This window comes from Acinonyx jubatus, chromosome D1 (genome assembly GCF_027475565.1).
Source record: "Acinonyx jubatus isolate Ajub_Pintada_27869175 chromosome D1, VMU_Ajub_asm_v1.0, whole genome shotgun sequence".
Classification (NCBI taxonomy): Eukaryota; Metazoa; Chordata; class Mammalia; order Carnivora; family Felidae; genus Acinonyx; species Acinonyx jubatus.
This window is the reverse complement of record NC_069390.1, coordinates 44,817,501-44,833,863: the sequence shown is the minus strand read 5'-3', so window position 1 is coordinate 44,833,863 and position 16,363 is coordinate 44,817,501. Positions and strand designations below refer to the sequence as shown.

General features: G+C 40.1%; 1 long non-coding RNA gene across 2 annotated transcripts in view; it reads right to left on the bottom strand.

Annotated features, from left to right (window-relative positions):
- Positions 1–16,363, bottom strand: part of LOC128311823 (uncharacterized) — a 95,738-nt gene that overhangs the window by 17,346 nt on the left and 62,029 nt on the right. Inside the window, exon 4 of one of the 2 annotated variants that reach the window (XR_008290456.1) lies at positions 5,197–8,038. The exons of the other annotated variant lie outside the window; for it this stretch is intronic. This is a non-coding gene — a long non-coding RNA (uncharacterized LOC128311823). Of the gene's footprint in view, positions 1–5,196; positions 8,039–16,363 lie in introns of those variants that run through there. 2 annotated transcript variants of the gene reach the window in all.

Here is a 16,363-nt window from a genome sequence, read left to right as displayed (position 1 = left end):
ACAAACATAAGCAACCTTATTGATAAGAATGTGGTGAATGCAGAGGACTTTAATACTCCACTTACAACAATGGATAGATAATCTAGACTCAGGATCAATAAAGAAACAAGGGCCCTGAATGATACATTGGACCAGATGGACTTACAGATATATTTAGAACTCTGCATCCCAAAGTGACAGAATATACTTTCTTCTTGAGTGCACATGGAACATTCTCCAAGATAGATCACATACCGGGTCACAAAACAGCCCTTCATAAGTATAAAAGAATTGAGATCATACCATGCATACTTTCAGACCACAATGCTATGAAGCTTGAAATCAACCACAGGAAAAAGTCTGGAAAACCTCCAAAAGCATGGAGGTTAAAGAACACCCTACTAAAGAATGAATGGGTCAACCAGGCAGTCAGAGAAGAAATTAAAAAATACATGGAAACAAATGAAAATGAAAATACAACAATCCAAATGCTTTGGGATGCAGTGAAGGCAGTCATGAGAGGAAAATACATTGCAATCCAGGCCTATCTCAAGAATCCCAAATACAAAATCTAACAGCACACGTAAAGGAACTAGAAGCAGAACAGCAAAGACACCCCAAACCCAGCAGAAGAAGAGAAATAATAAGATCAGAGCAGAAATAAACAATATAGAATCTAAAAAAACTGTAGAGCAGATCAATGAAACCAAGAGTTGGTTTTTTGAAAAAATAAACAAAATTGACAAACCTCTAGCCAGGCTTCTCAAAAAGAAAAGGGAGATGACCCAAATAGATAAAATCATGAATGAAAATGGAATTATTACAACCAATCCCTCAGAAATACAAGCAATTATCAGGGAATACTATGAAAAGTTATATGCCAACAAACTGGACAACCTGGAAGAAATGGACAAATTCCTAAGCACCCACACGGTTCCAAAACTCAAACAGGAAGAAATAGAAAACTTGAACAGACCCATAACCAGTGAAGAAATTGAATCAGTTATGAAAAATCTCCCAACAAATAAGAGTCCAGCACCAGATGGCTTCCCTGGGTAATTCTACCAGACATTTAAAGCAGAGATAATACCTATCCTTCTCAAGCTGTTCCAAAAAATAGAAAGGGAAGGAAAACTTCCAGACTCATTCTATGAAGCCAGTATTACTTTGATTCCTAAAGCAGACAGAGACCCAGCAAAAAAAGAGAACTACAGGCCAATATCCCTGATGAATATGGATGCAGAAATTCTCAATAAGATACTAGCAAATCGAATTCAATAGCCTATAAAAAGAATTATACACCATGATCAAGTGGGATTCATTCCTGGGCTGCAGGGCTGGTTCAACAGTTGCAAATCAATCAACGTGATACATCACATTAATAAAAGAAAAGATAAGAACCATATGATCCTGTCAATCGATGCAGAAAAAGCATTTGACAAAATTCAGCATCCTTTCTTAATAAAAACCCTCGAGAAAGTCGGGATAGAAGGAATACACTTAAACATCATAAAAGCCATTTATGAAAATCCCACAGCTAACATCATCCTCAATGGGGAAAAACTGAGAGCTTTCCCCCTGAGATCAGGAACACAACAGGGATGCCCACTCTCACCGCTGTTGTTTAACATAGTGTTGGAACTGCTAGCATCAGCAATCAGACAACAAAGGGAAATCAAAGGCATCAAAATTGGCAATGATGATGTCAAGCTTTCACTTTTTGCAGATGACATGATATTATACATGGAAAACCCGATAGACTCTACCAAAAGTCTGCTAGAACTGATACATGAATTCAGCAAAGTTGCAGGATACAAAATCAATGTACAGAAATCAGTTTCATTCTTATACACTAATAATGAAGTAACAGAAAGACAAATAAAGAAACTGATCCCATTCACAATTGCACCAAGAAGCATAAAATACCTAGGAATAAACCTAACCAAAGATACAAAAGATCTGTATGCCGAAAACTATAGAAAGCTTATGAAGGAAATTGAAGAAGACATAAAGAAATGGAAAAACATTCCATGCTCATGGATTGGAAGAATAAATAGTGTTAAAACATCAACACTACCCAAAGCTATCTACACATTCAATGCAATCCCAATCAAAATTGCACCAGCATTCTTCTCGAAGCTAGAACAAACAATCCTAAAATTTGTATGGAACCACAAAAGACCCCGAATAGCCAAAATAATTTTGAAGAAGAAGACCAAAGCAGGAGGCATCACAATCCCAGACATTAGCCTCTACTACAAAGCTGTAGTCATCAAGACAGCATGGTATTGCACAAAAACAGACACATAGACCAATGGAATAGAATAGAAACCCCAGAATTAGACCCACAAAAGTATGGCTAACTAATCTTTGACAAATAGATCTTGGAAAGATCTTTGACAAATATTCTTGGAAAGAATGAAAAAAAGACAGTCTCTTTAACAAATGGTGCTGGGAGAACTGGACAGCAACATGCAGAAGGATGAAACTAGACCACTTTCTTACACCATTCACAAAAATGAACTCAAAATGGATAAAGGACCTGAATGTGAGACAGGAAACCATCAAAATCCTAGAGGAGAAAGCAAGAAAAAAACCTCTCTGACCTCAGCTGCAGCAATTTCTTACTTGACACATCCCCAAAGGCAAGGTAATTAAAAGTAAAAATGAACTATTGGGACCTCATGAAGATAAAAAGCTTCTGCACTGCCAAGGAAACAATCAACAAAACTGAAAGGCAACCAACGGAATGGGAAAAGATATTTGCTAAAGACATATTTGACAAAGGGCTAGTATCCAAAATCTATAAAGAGCTCACCAAACTCCACACCCGAAATGCAAATAATCCAGTGAAGAAATGGGCAGAAAACATGAATAGACACTTCTCTAAAGAAGACATCCAGATGGCCAACAGGCACCTGAAAAGATGCTCAACGTTGCTCCTCATCAGGGAAATACAAATCAAAACCACACTCAGATATCACCTCATGCCAGTCAGAGTAGCTAAAATGAACAAAACAGGAGACTATAGATTCTGGAGAGAATGTGGAGAAACGGGAACCCTTTTGCACTATTGGTGGGAATGCAAACTGGTGAAGCTGCTCTGGAAAACAGTGTGGAGTTTCCTCAAAAAATTAAAACTAGATATACCCTATGACCCAGCAATAGCACTGATAGGAGTTTACCCAAGGGATACAGGAGTGCTGATGCATAGGGGCACTTGTACCCAATGTTTATAGCAGTGCTTTCAACAATAGCCAAATTATGGAAAGAGCCTCAATGTCCATCAACTGATGAATGGATAAAGAAATTGTAGTTTATATACACAATGGAATACTACTTGGCAATGAGAAAGAATGAAATACGGCCTTTTTAGCAATGTGGATGGAGCTCGAGAGTGTTATGCTAAGTGAAATAAGTCATAAAGAGAAAGACAGATACCATATGTTTTCACTCCTATGTGGGTCCTGAGAAACTTAACAGCAGACCATGGGGGAGGGGAAGGAAACAAAAAGGTTAGAGAGGGAGGGAGCCAAACCATAAGAGACTCTTAAAAACTGAGAAAAAACTGAGGGTTGGTGGGTGGTGGGAGGGAGGGGAGTGTGGGTGATGGGCATTGAGGAGGGCACCTGTTGGGATGAGCACTGGGTGTTGTATGGAAACCAATTTCAGGATAAATTTCATATTTAAAAAAATTTTTTTAAATAAAAAAAATAAAGAAAAATGGGCAGAGGATTTTATCAGACATTTATTTCTCCAAGGAGATATAAAAATGGCCACTAAGCCCTGGAAAGATGCTCAACATCATTCATCATCAGGGAAAGGCAAATCAAAACTGCAATTAGATACCACTTAATATTCACTAGGATAGCTATTTTTTAAAAACAGACATTAAGGGGCGCCTGGGTGGCTCAGTTGGTTAAGCGTCCGACTTCGGCTCAGGTCACGATCTCACAGTCAGGTCACGATCTCACAGTCCGTGAGTTCGAGCCCCGCGTCAGGCTCTGGGCTGATGGCTCGGAGCCTGGAGCCTACTTCTGATTCTGTGTCTCCCTCTCTCTCTGCCCCTCCCCCGTTCATGCTCTGTCTCTCTTTATCTCAAAAATAAATAAAAACGTTAAAAAATATAATAAAAAATAAAACAAAAAACAGACGTTAATAGGGCACCTGGGTGGCTCCATCAGTTAAGCATTTGACCTCAGCTCAGGTCACGAGATCTCGGCTGGTTAGTTCAAGCCCTGTGTCAGGTTCTGTGCTGACAGCTCAGAGCCTGGAACCTGCTTCCTATTCTGTGTCTCCCTCTCTCTTTGCCCCTCCCCCACTAATGTTTTTTTTTTCTCTCTCTCTTTCTCAAAAATAATAAACATTAAAATAATTTTTAAAAAGACATTAATAGAGGTTAGTAGGGAGGAGGAAGACCACAACAAACAATGCAGAAAAATTTTTAAATAAAGAAATATATGGTGTAAAAATAAAAAAAAAATAAGCATTAGTGAGGATGTGGGGAAACTGGATTCTCATGCTTTGCGGTAGTAAAAGCCGGGAAGCCACTTTGGGAAACAATTTTAATTGTTTAATTGCCAAAAATTTTTTAAATTTGTTTTTTAATGTTTATTCACTCTTGAGAGAAAGAGAGAGAGAGAGAGACAGAGTGCAAGCAGGGGTCGGGTGGAGAGAGAGGGAAACACAGAATCGAAGCAGGCTCTGGGCTGTCAGCACAGAGCCCAACTTGGGGCCAGAACCCACAGACCATGAGATCATGACCTGAGCTGAAGCTGGATGCTTAACTGACTCAGCCACCCAGGCACCCCTCCTCAATTTTTAAATATAGAGTTACCACATGACACTACAATTCCACTTGTAGGCTTGTACCTTTGAGAAGTGAAACTATGTCCACACAAAAGCTTGTGCACAAATGTTTACAGCAGTGTTTTTCATAAAAACTAAAGTAAAAATGACCTGCATGTCCATTAATTGATGAATGGATAAACAACATGTGGTATATGCACACAATAGAATGTCATTCAGTAATAAAAAAGGGATGAACTACTGAAACTACAGCATGATGATTCTTAAAAACATTATGCAGAGCACCTGGGTGGCTCAGCCATTAAGCATTTGACTTCGGCTCAGGTCATGATCTCATGGTTCATGAGTTCAAGTCCCGCATTGGGTGAGCCCCACTTCTCTCTCTCTCTCTCTCTCTCTAAGAAAATAAAACAAAAAAGTGAGCTCCTAGCTGATTTGTGTCCCCCTCAAAAAAAAAAAATAAGAAAAAGAAGACATGTTCAATGAAAGAAGCTAGACATAAAATACCAAATATTGTATGCTTCCTTTCATATGAAATGTCCAAAATAGGTATACCCATTGAGACGGAATTTAGATTAATGGTTCTTAGGTGCTGGGAAAGAGGGGAATGACTACCAATGGATGTAAGGTTTCTTTTCGAGGTGATGAAAATATTTGGAAATTACACAGTGGTGACAGTCACACAACTCTGAACCATACTAAAAACCACTGAATTGGTGACATTAAAAGGGTGAATTCTGGGTTATGTGAAATATATCTCAATCAAGCCATTATAAAAAGAAAAGAACATTTACCTAAAGATCTCATTTTAAATGTGAAGAAAATGAGATCTGAAGAATTTGACTGTTTACATATGTGTCAGTGGTTTTCTCTTCAAATGACACTATTATGTAGTTACAAAGGCAAGCAACTGGCTGGGAGAAAACATTTGAAAAAATAAATCTGATAGGGACATTTTCCCAGAATATACCAAGTATTCAGTAATAAGACAAATCAATTTTATTTTTTCAAACAACTCAATTTTAAAGCATTCCTTAAAAAAAAAAAAAGAAAGAAAGACAGAAGGTGGGGGAGAGGGCCAAGTGGAGAGGGAGAGAGAGATAATCCCAAGTAGGCTCCACCTCAGCACAGAACCCGACTCAGGGCTCGATCCCACAACCCTAGAATCACGACCTGAGCCAAGATCAAGAGTAGAATATCCAACCGACTGAGCCACCCAGGGGCCTTTCAAACAACTCAATTTTAAAAATGGCTGAAAGATTTAAAGATATCTTCTTTGACCAAAGAAGATACATGGAGGAACAAAATAGAAGGAAAGATACTCAACATCATTATCGCTGAGGGAAATGCAAATTAAAGCCACTGTTGGGTGCTTCTGCAAACCCCTTAGAATGGTTAAAATAAGACTGACAGTATGCAGGACAATTGCAACTCTTTGTTGCCAACTGGAAAGAGAAATAATATAGCCGCTTTAGAAAAGTTTGTAGAAACTTTTATTAATTATAGAATTAAAGTACACTTAAATCTAACTCAGAAATCCCACTTATAAGTATTTACCTAAGAGAAATGAAAACATGTTCACTCAAAGACTTGTATATGAGTATTCATAGGGTCACTGATCCATCACCACCACTAACTTGGGAAAGCCCCAGGGCCCCTTGGCATTGCCAAGATCAACTGCTCCTTCCCAGGAAATCCCCAGAAGGCTGGACAAATCAAAGCATAGCTCCTTGCTGGGTTTGCCAACACTGTTGCCAAACAAATTTAGATAAACTCAAACTTAGATAAACTTAGAGGTGCCAATACCTCAAGGAAAACATAAAGGGAGAAATTTATTTCAGGTGCTGGCAGCCAGAGATGGGGAGGTGGCAGGCTCAAGCTTTAACAACCAACCTCTCTGTGGGCAAGATGGACATCTAGAGTTTTATAAGGTGAGGTTCAGGTGGGTACATGCAAAGAGAGTAGGCAGAGAGCACGTGATCATGGGTGAAGGTCGATAGGTGTTCAGCCCATGATCCTGGGCAGGGGAGGGAATGTGTGGGATGTGGTCTTGTAGGCATTCCATTGTTATCAGAGCTTTTTTGGTCTGGTGTCTGGTATAGAGGCCCCTTTTAGGCAAACAGGCTAGAGCAATGGAATGTAGAAAAGGGCCCAGAGCAACCCCCTGGTTGAATACAGGCAGGCCCCTCAGGTGACCCACCCCAAAATACCCATAGTCCCTAACTAACCAATGGGCTACTTGAAGCCAGACGCAGTCACCAAAAAAAGGGAAAATTCTGTTCATTGCCATACTTCCCCACCGTCCTTCTTTAAAAACAGTCCCCACACACCGCCTCCTGGCAGATAGCATCTCCTCTGCTGTCCTGCCCGCAGCTCCCTTTTGGTGTATTCAATAAACTTCTATCACCTTTGTTCTGCTTTGGGTGAATTCTTTCACCTCTCTGCCACCTGTCTCCACCCAATCATTGCCCCACATTTGGGGGCTCCCATCTGATTGGACAGACACCACATTTAAACACCACAGTTGGAATATTCTGGTCGTTGCAAAACATCTCCATCAATGCTTCAAAAAAGTGCGATAAGAAATAAGCACAATGGTCTTTAGTTCGAGCATGAGTTAAGCGGTCTTGTCTATTTCTGGTTTTAATTGATGGGGTGTACAGGTGAGCAAGAAGCCTTGCTGACAATAGTAGACTTTTAATAAAAATTAAAAGCATAAACCTGGGAACAACCCAAATGGTCATCAACTGACAGAAAAAAATTGTCATATATTCATGCAACGACATACTCTTCAGCAATAGATTACTGATGTGTACGTGTTGATGAATTTCGAAAACAACAGACAAATTTTTTAAAAAGGCAAAACTGTAGTGATGAAAATCAGGTCTGTGTTGTTCAAGGGCTGGGAATAAGGGAAGGAGAGTGCCTAAAAAGAGGCAGGAAGGAAGTCTTGTGGGGATGGAAATGAAGTGTTCTATACCTTGATGATGGTGGTGGGGGTTACAAGACAATATACATTTTTCAGAACTCATCTAATTACCTTAAAAATGGCAAACTGTATATGCAAATAATATCTCATTAAAGCTGACTTTTGAAAAGACCATCACCCAAAAACTTCATTTGAAGATGAAACAGTTGGGGGTGCCTAGGTGGCTCAGTTGGTTAAGTATCCAGCTCTTGATCTCAGCTCAGATCTTGATCTCAGGGTCTTGAGTTAAGCCTGCCTTGGGCTCCCTGCTGGGTGTGAAGTCTATTTAAAAAAAAAAAAAAAGATGAAAAAGTAGAGCTCTAAAGTTAAGTGATCACTAAGGTAGCAGAAGTTGGAAATCCATCCAGCATTAGAAAGAATCATTGTGACTCCTTATCTAGGGCCATTTGAATTATAACTTGTAGTTTATTTTCAGGAAGAAAAGCATCAAATGTACTTCCATTTATTTAGGTCCCCCCTGCCCCCCCCCATCCCCACCCCATACTATTTGCTGGATCTTCTTGGGAATGTGGTAATTAAATGTTTGTATTATCAGGTTTGTCTTCTAGTCAGCTCAATCTGGGATCAAACCTCTTGATAATAAATAATACTGGAGTTGCCAGTTGAATGACAGGTTGTCTTGGTTTCTAAATACCTTCAGTAAAAGGGAATTAATTCCTGTCTACTTTTTGACAGACAAAAAAATTAAGAAAGTCTCAGACACTGGTTCGATAGAAATAAAGGTGTTATTTCCAGGTTTGTGACTTGTTTTTGCATTTCTCTATTGTTTGTTTCAAAAGAAAGCAAAATATTTTACTTGAGAACTCAGGAGTATTCAGGTTGAAGGTTTTTGCAGTCCATTTCTCCCTGCAGAAAACGCAGGGAGCCCCCTGGTGTAGCTTCTTGTTACTGCACTTGAGTGATACCGCACTAGAGTGATAGCGCCATCAAGCGGAAAGGAGAGAACTACCTGGGGGCGGTAACACAAATAAATACCAGGCTGGGTGAAGTAGGTGGCAGGGATCAAGGAGGGCACTTGTGGTGAGCACCGGGTGATGTTCAGAAGTGCTGAATCACGATATTGTACACCTGATACTAATGTAATAACACTAATGTTAACTACACTGGAATTAAGATAAATGAAATGAAATGAAATGAAATGAAATGAAATGAAATGAAATGAAATGAAATGAAAATGAATTTAAAAAATAAGAAATAGAGCTAGTTTGACATCTTTTTCACTCAGATGCTCCTGATGCTTTGTGATCAGTAATCCACAGTGACCAGACTGGCTAAGGCAGAATGTGTTCACATTGGATATAAATAAATAAGCATTATTAAGAGTCTGTTATTTTTCAGGTGTTAGACTGGTATAAAAAGAACGATACTTGAGAGACAGATCACTTTAGATCAAAAGTTAAATGTTACAAAAATGCATGGCTTACAAAATGCTTGTATGCCAGTTACTGAGTTCCATTTACTAACAGCTCTATGTGGTAGGTACTTTTATTCTAACTTTACAAATGAGGAAACTGAAGCTCAGAAAAGCAATTTCTTTTTAGAAAATTACTTTTTATAAAGCACTTTAAAGTTGAAAAACATTTATTATGTACCACACTCTTGGCCGGGTTCCAGGAATATAAGGAGACATGCATTCAAGAACCTTCATGTTCATTGTAAATATGTAAAATAATTATAATCCAGAGAGGAGGATGTGATAGAAAGCATTGGGAAATATTTGCTAAGAGCAATGAGTTGAATCTCAGAAAGTGTAAATCAATTTGCTATGTAGAGTAGAGGAAGATGAGGTTTGTAGGAAGAAAAACACATTACATGCGAAACTGCGGGAGTAGAGAAGACCCAGGCAGTGCGAGGGTGGTGGAAATCCCATGGATTAGAGACAGCAGCAGGTATAGGAAGAGAAGTCACAGGGTTGAGCTTAGGAAACAAAGTTGCGGTTACATTGTACAGGGTTTCAATGCCATTCTAAATAGTTTGCATTTTTTATTAAGAACTTTGTTTAATGTTTATTTATTTTTGAGGGGGGAGGGGCAGAGAGAAGGAGACACAGAATCCGACCTGTCAGCACAGAGCCCGATGCAGGGCTCGAACCCATGAACCTTGAGATCACGACCTGAGCTGAAATTGGAAGCTCAACCAACTGAGCCACCCAGGGGCCCCGAAGAGTTTGCATTTTTGAAGTCTGTGTGTGCTTCCACTGCTTACAGAATCAGCAATGTTTTAAGAAGATCACTCTGGAGGCAACGGGGAAGCCACACTGTGGGAGGTGCATTAGTTGGGGCTGTCAGACATGAGATGATGACACTGTCGGCCATGGCTGACAATGACGACAAGGACAAACAGGCAGAATCAAGAGATACCAGGAGTCAAACTTGTCAGAACTGGGTGATCAGTTGGATTCAGGGGGTTAAAGGCAAAGGAGAAGCAGAAGGTGACTCCAAGTTTGAACTAGTGAGTGGATGGTAATGCTGCCATTGTCTACACATAGAACACAGAATTTGGGGCCTGTAAATGATGGATCCGGAATTGAATCCCAGGTCTTCTGACTCCAAAACTTCTGTAATTTAACAGACTGTGTCTAATAGGCTAGTGATGCCAATTACAGTTGAAAAATATCAATGAAAGTAATTTAAAATTGTTACAAAACAAATTCTATAATATAGCCAAATTACTATTATAGACCCTTCTGTTACATAATAATTTCTCAAGAATATATTCCTTTAAAGCCCTAATATATTTATGTTATTTCCTCTCTGTCACTAATTCTTTGCTAGGTTTCTACTTCCAGAGGAGCAATTTTTTTTTCATTTGAGAGAGAGAGAGACCATGTGCAAGCAGGGGAGGAGCAGAGAGAGAAAGAGGGAGAAAGAGAATAAAGAGTACCAATGCAGGGCTCCATCCCATGACCCTGGGAGCATGACCTGAGCTGAAATCAAGAGTCAGACGCTCAACCAACTGAGTCACCCAGGCGCCCCAGAGGAGCAATTTATACAGAAAACTTGGTTATATACAATTTAGTCTAAGTTATATCAGCACAGAAGTCAGTTTGCTCCAGTTCAGAGGTGTTTGCTCTGACTTGTGATACTGAAGTGCCCTGGCCACCTAGACCTGTCACCATCTGTCAGTGGTCCACCTCTCAGTGTCATTCAGTCCTTGTACCATGCTGGCCCCTATACCAGGCACTCTACATACAGTGACTGATTCAATCCTCTTTTTTATTTTTTTAATGTTTATTTTTGAGAGAGGGAGAGAGCACGAGCAGGGGAGGGGCAGAGAGAGGGAGACACAGAATCTGAATTAGGCTCCAGGCTCAGAGCTGTCAGCACAGAGCCCAACGCAGGGCTTGAACCCACAAACCATGAGATCATGACCTGAGCCAAAGTCAGACGCTTAATTGACTGAGCCACCCAGGTGTCCCTGATTCAATCCTCTTAATGTCTCTGTGAGGAAACTGTTATCATCCTTGCTTTATACATGAGGACCCTAAGGCCCAGAGGGGCTGAGTAACTTGTGCAGAGTTCAACAACTTCAAGTATGTATGCTAACTACTCCCACACCTGCTCTTCTAGCTGAAACATTGCAAGTTCCAGATTTGCATCTCCAACACTCGACCAGCCAGCCCTACCCAGACATCCTTGACATGCCTCATAATTCAATGGGTAAAATAAGGTTCATTATTTTCCCCACAATCTGCCACTCCTCTGTTTTCTGTCCTGGTTGATAGCATCATTATACACCTGATTGTTCCAGTCAAGAATCTGCAAGTCACTTTCGTCTCTTTGCTTGCTGTCTCCACTGTGTCTGGTGACTAACCTTTTTTACTTCACCCTCTTGCTCATATACATTTGCTTTAAAACTTAAGTGACTCGGGGCACCCATGTGGCTCATTTGGTAAAGCGTCTGACTCTTTATTTCAGCTCAGGTCATGATCTCACGGTTGGTGAGTTTGAGCCCTGTGTTGGGCTCCGTGCTGAGCGTGGAGCATGCTGAGGATTCTCTCCCTCCCTCTGGCCCTCTCCCCTGCTCATGCCCTCTCTCTCTAAACTAAAAAAATAGTGTAAAGTGCTTGTGCACAGTAAGTGATCAGTAAGTACCAACTGTTTATGAATCTTCTGATTATATAAAGTATATATGTCCATCATTCTAAAAATTCAGCAATATATAAAAATTTTAAAAAAGTAGAAACCACCCAAACTATTCCATGACCACTGTTAGTGATATGAGGTTTAGGCCCGAGAGTGAATGGTCAAGGAAGAATTCTTGAGATGTTCTCAGTGCAAAAAGGTGATTTTATTATAGCACGGGGATAAGGACCTGTGGGTCGAAAGAGCTACACTGGGGTTGTGAGGAGTGACTGATTATATACTTTTAAGTTTGTGGAAGGAGGAGGGATAGAGATAACATAGGTTTCTAAGGAATTTTTTTATGCTGACACCGAGGTTTATAGGACCTTGGTGGTCTGTCTATTGTCACGATAAGGTTCATTTAGTCTCTAATAAAACATGCACATAAGGCAGCCATGAGCTCCTTGAAGAAGGTCATGCTTGTATGTCTCAGCTGTTTATCAATGGGCTGCAAGTTGCCTCTGTTTCCCTCATCATTTTCTTTTCTGAACGACTTTGATCCTTAAATCTTTAAGGTTGCTGAGAGTGGAAGGTCTTGTCTTCTGTACTTCTTCCTGCTGAATAGAGGCATAGAGATGTACCTATCTATGGGTCAACATTGGTCAGTCAGTTGTGCATAAGGGAGCTACAAAAGGCAGCTGAGTCCAATATAAACGGCAAAGAAGTATCTCTGTGTGTGGTAAGGACAATCTGTTGATGGGAAGTTATTGTAGTGATGGAGTTTCACACCAAGTGAAAAAAACATTGAAAAAGGCAACATATTAGAATTAAAATGTTCATAATAATGAGTAGTCCAACAAGGAGATTCTTAATAGTTGTCCATTAGTCCTCCCCTGAACCAGGAACTTAACCAATCATTTAAAACGAGGGAAGGATTTTGTGGAGCCTTAATTTGAGTATTCATATCTTTTAGTAGTCCTGTGACATTTTTATGATAATCTGGGATGTATACACAGCATTCTGCTTTAATAATGGCACATGTACTCCTTGTGCTGCTGTTAGAACATCTAAAGCCATTCTGTTTTGTAGAACCACTTTGCCCATTTGTGTGACCTCAGTATTAAGTAAGGAGATATTGTTTTAAGAGTCATTGAGTGCCTTTTTGATGTATTTATTAATAGTGTATTTATTAAGGGTTTCCATATGCCAAATTATGCTTTCTAACCCTACAAATGGAGCAAAAAATGGATGCTAAATGATCATACCAATGGAAAACAGATCATGTCCATCTTTGTTTTAAATTGGGAAGATTAGCTTGGGTAGAGATGGTTTTGACAATGTGTCCATGAATCTAGGCAAAACCCAAGGTGCAATGACCTATCCACCCTGGAATAAGCCAGGGGCATAGGTTAGTTCCACATGACCAGTGGGTTCCATTTGAAGGTAGCCATCTGATGCCAGGTCACCTTATCCAAACAGTAGCAAACCAGTCAGTAGCCTGGAGTATAATGGTTTGAGAACATGTTTCTAGTGATAGCCATCCTAAATGTCGGGTGTTATTTGCCCAGGTATCGTATGTATGATTTCTTTGTTCTCAGCATAAAACTGCCTTTGAACTGAGCTGTCCAGTGGTGGGTGTGAGCTGTAAATATGTATCCCAAATTTGATATATACCCTCCTCAGTATAGCAATAAGTAGGGTTTTGTAATCTAGGCACTTGTTGACAGGCATCAGTTTGTGGGCTTGCAAAGTCAGTTTATATTGTAATAGTGTGAGGGTATGAAAAAGTCTGGTTATGTCCTGGTAAATTCCATGTCTTAGTGACCATGGGCCAAGACGAAACATCGTGATTTGTGATAGATTTATCATGAAACATGGTGTCAGTAGGGTTTTATAGTATTTCTGAAATATAAGTACATAGAGAGTGCCAATCAGTGCCTCATAAAGAGAAAACCCACCAGGGTAACCCAGATATACTTGATGTGGGCAAAATTCCACGTATCCAGCAAGCTGCTTGATTTTGAAGCTCAGCGTAATGTGTGCCCATTGTAGAAAGGAATTGTCTGCTAAAATTGGTGAACAGAGAAGGAAAAATATACAATCTTCATTGTCTTGCTGGGAGGAGTTTGAGACTTCCATGAGTTCACAAGAGTAAGAAGACATGCTAGTTTGCTTGTTGGTTTCCTGTAAAGGAGGTACAGGTTTGATTCTAGATATATGGGTCCAGGAGAGTGTCCCTCTAACTTTACTGCAGTGGGAGTATATAATATGACCCGATATAGACCTTTCCATTCTAGATTTAAGTCCCCTGCTGTATTCAACTTCCAATCTTTTTAATAAACCATGTCTCTGAGGCTTACATGGGTGAACTTTCAGTTACAGTTAAATCAGGTTTGGAGAGCATGTGATCAGCGTTGTTGTTTTTTTTAATGTGTATTTATTTATTTTGAGAGAGAGAGAGAGAGAGGGAACATGAGTGGGGGAAGGGCAGAGAGAGGGAGAGAGAGAATCCCAAGAAGGTTCCATACTGTCAGTACAGAGCCTGATGTGGGGCTTGATCCCACAAACTGTGAGATCATGACCTAAGCAGAAACCAAAAGTCTGATGCTTAACTGACTGAGCTGCCCAGGCTCCCCTGGACTGGTTTTAAAAGTGGGGGGGGGGGGAAGGTAGTGCTGATTGCTCCTTTTGGATTTACTTGTGCACAAACTATACAGGATCAATAGATCTGTTTTATTGTAGTTGTTAAATTTACTCCATCACAGTTTTTTTAAGTTTATTTATTTTGGGAAAGAGACAGAGACAGTGAGTGGGGGAGGGGCATAGAGAGAGGGAGAAAAAGATCCCAAGCAGGCTCCATGCTGACAGCCTGTGGGGTTTAATGTGGGTTTCAAACCCACAAACTGTGAGATCATGACCTGAGCCGAAACCGAAGAGTCGAGCACTTAACGGACTGAGCAACCCAGGCACCCCTCCATCAAATACAGTTTTGATGAAATGTTCTAAAGCACCTTTGCCCAAATGAACAGCCTGATGTAAACCTTGTATTACCTTCCATTGGTTATTCTTGGGTATAAAGATTTTTTTCCTCATAGTTAACATGCCAGTTCTGTGCATTTTTTGAATATCCTCATTCCTGGGCTATGTGAATTTTTTGGTCTGAATAGGCTGGAGTTATGGACTTTTTTGGAGTCAAGACTGGTATAAGGCTTAATATTTGTTTATTCTGCGCTGCCTGCTTGGCTGCATAGGCTGCTAAATTGTTTCCTTTCTAAGGTCCTATCTTTTTTATGTCCTCTGAGGTGAATTCTAGCTACCTCCTTAAGTAGGTGTATAGTCACAGGAAGAGTGATGATTTCAGGCCCATATGTGATTGGGGAGTTATGGATTGATAATAATCCTCTTTCCTTCCAAATTGCCCCATGGGCATGTAGCACCAGGAAAGCATATTTGGAATCAGTATAAGTATACATTTTTAAAGATTTTAATTAAAAAATTTTTTAATGTTTTTATTTATTTTTGGGAGAGAGAGAGACAGAGACAGGGACAGAGAGTGAGCAAGGGAGGGACAGAGAGAATGTGAAACAGGCTCCAGGCTCTGAGCTGTCAGCACAGAGCTTAACGCAAGGATTGAACTTGTGAACCATGAGATCATGACTTGAGTTGAAGGCAGACACGTAACTGACTGAGCCATCCAGGTGCCCCTGGAACCAGTATAAATATTAAATTTAGGCCTTTTGTCAGTTGAAGAGTATGGGTAAGTGCTATTAATTCAGCCTTTTGAGCAGAAATATTTAAATAAGGCCTCAATGGTCTTAGTTAAACTAACTATAGCTTATCCAACTTTTCTTTCTCCCTTATCCATGAAGCTACTGTCATCAGTAAACCAATTGTCACCTCTATTTTCAACAGGGGAGTCTTTTAAATCTGGTCTGCTAGAATAAACAATATAGATAATCTCTGAACAGTCATGGTCCGACACAGAAGTGTGATGGTCAGATCCAGGCATAAGGGTAGCTGGGATTAAACTGTGACAGGTTTTAAGTATCATTTCAGGTGTGTCTAAAAGCATAGCGTCGTAGTTAGTAAGTTGGCCTCCTGTCATCCATTGGTGGCTTTGGTCTCTAGGACACTTTGGACCTGATGTGGAGTCACCGCTGTCAAGGATTGTCTCATAGTAAGTTTTGAAGCCTCTTCTACTGGGAGGGCTGTCGCAGCCACTGCACAGAGACAAGCCAGTCACTCCTGTGCCATATGATCTAGTGACTTTGAAAAATAGCCCACCAGTCTTGTTTCATTTCTTAATTTCTGAGTAAGAACTCCCAATTCTTGTGTCTGTTTTTCTGTTACATGTGAGGTGAAAAGTTTTTCTAAACTTGGTAAAGTCAAAGCTGGGGCTGATGAGAGCTTAGCTTTTAATGTTTGAGAGGCTGGTTGCTAGGCTTTAGTCCAGAGTAAAGGTTCTTCTTCAGGGCTTTTAATTGAATCATACTATGGTTTGGCTAAGAGCCCAAATCCAGGA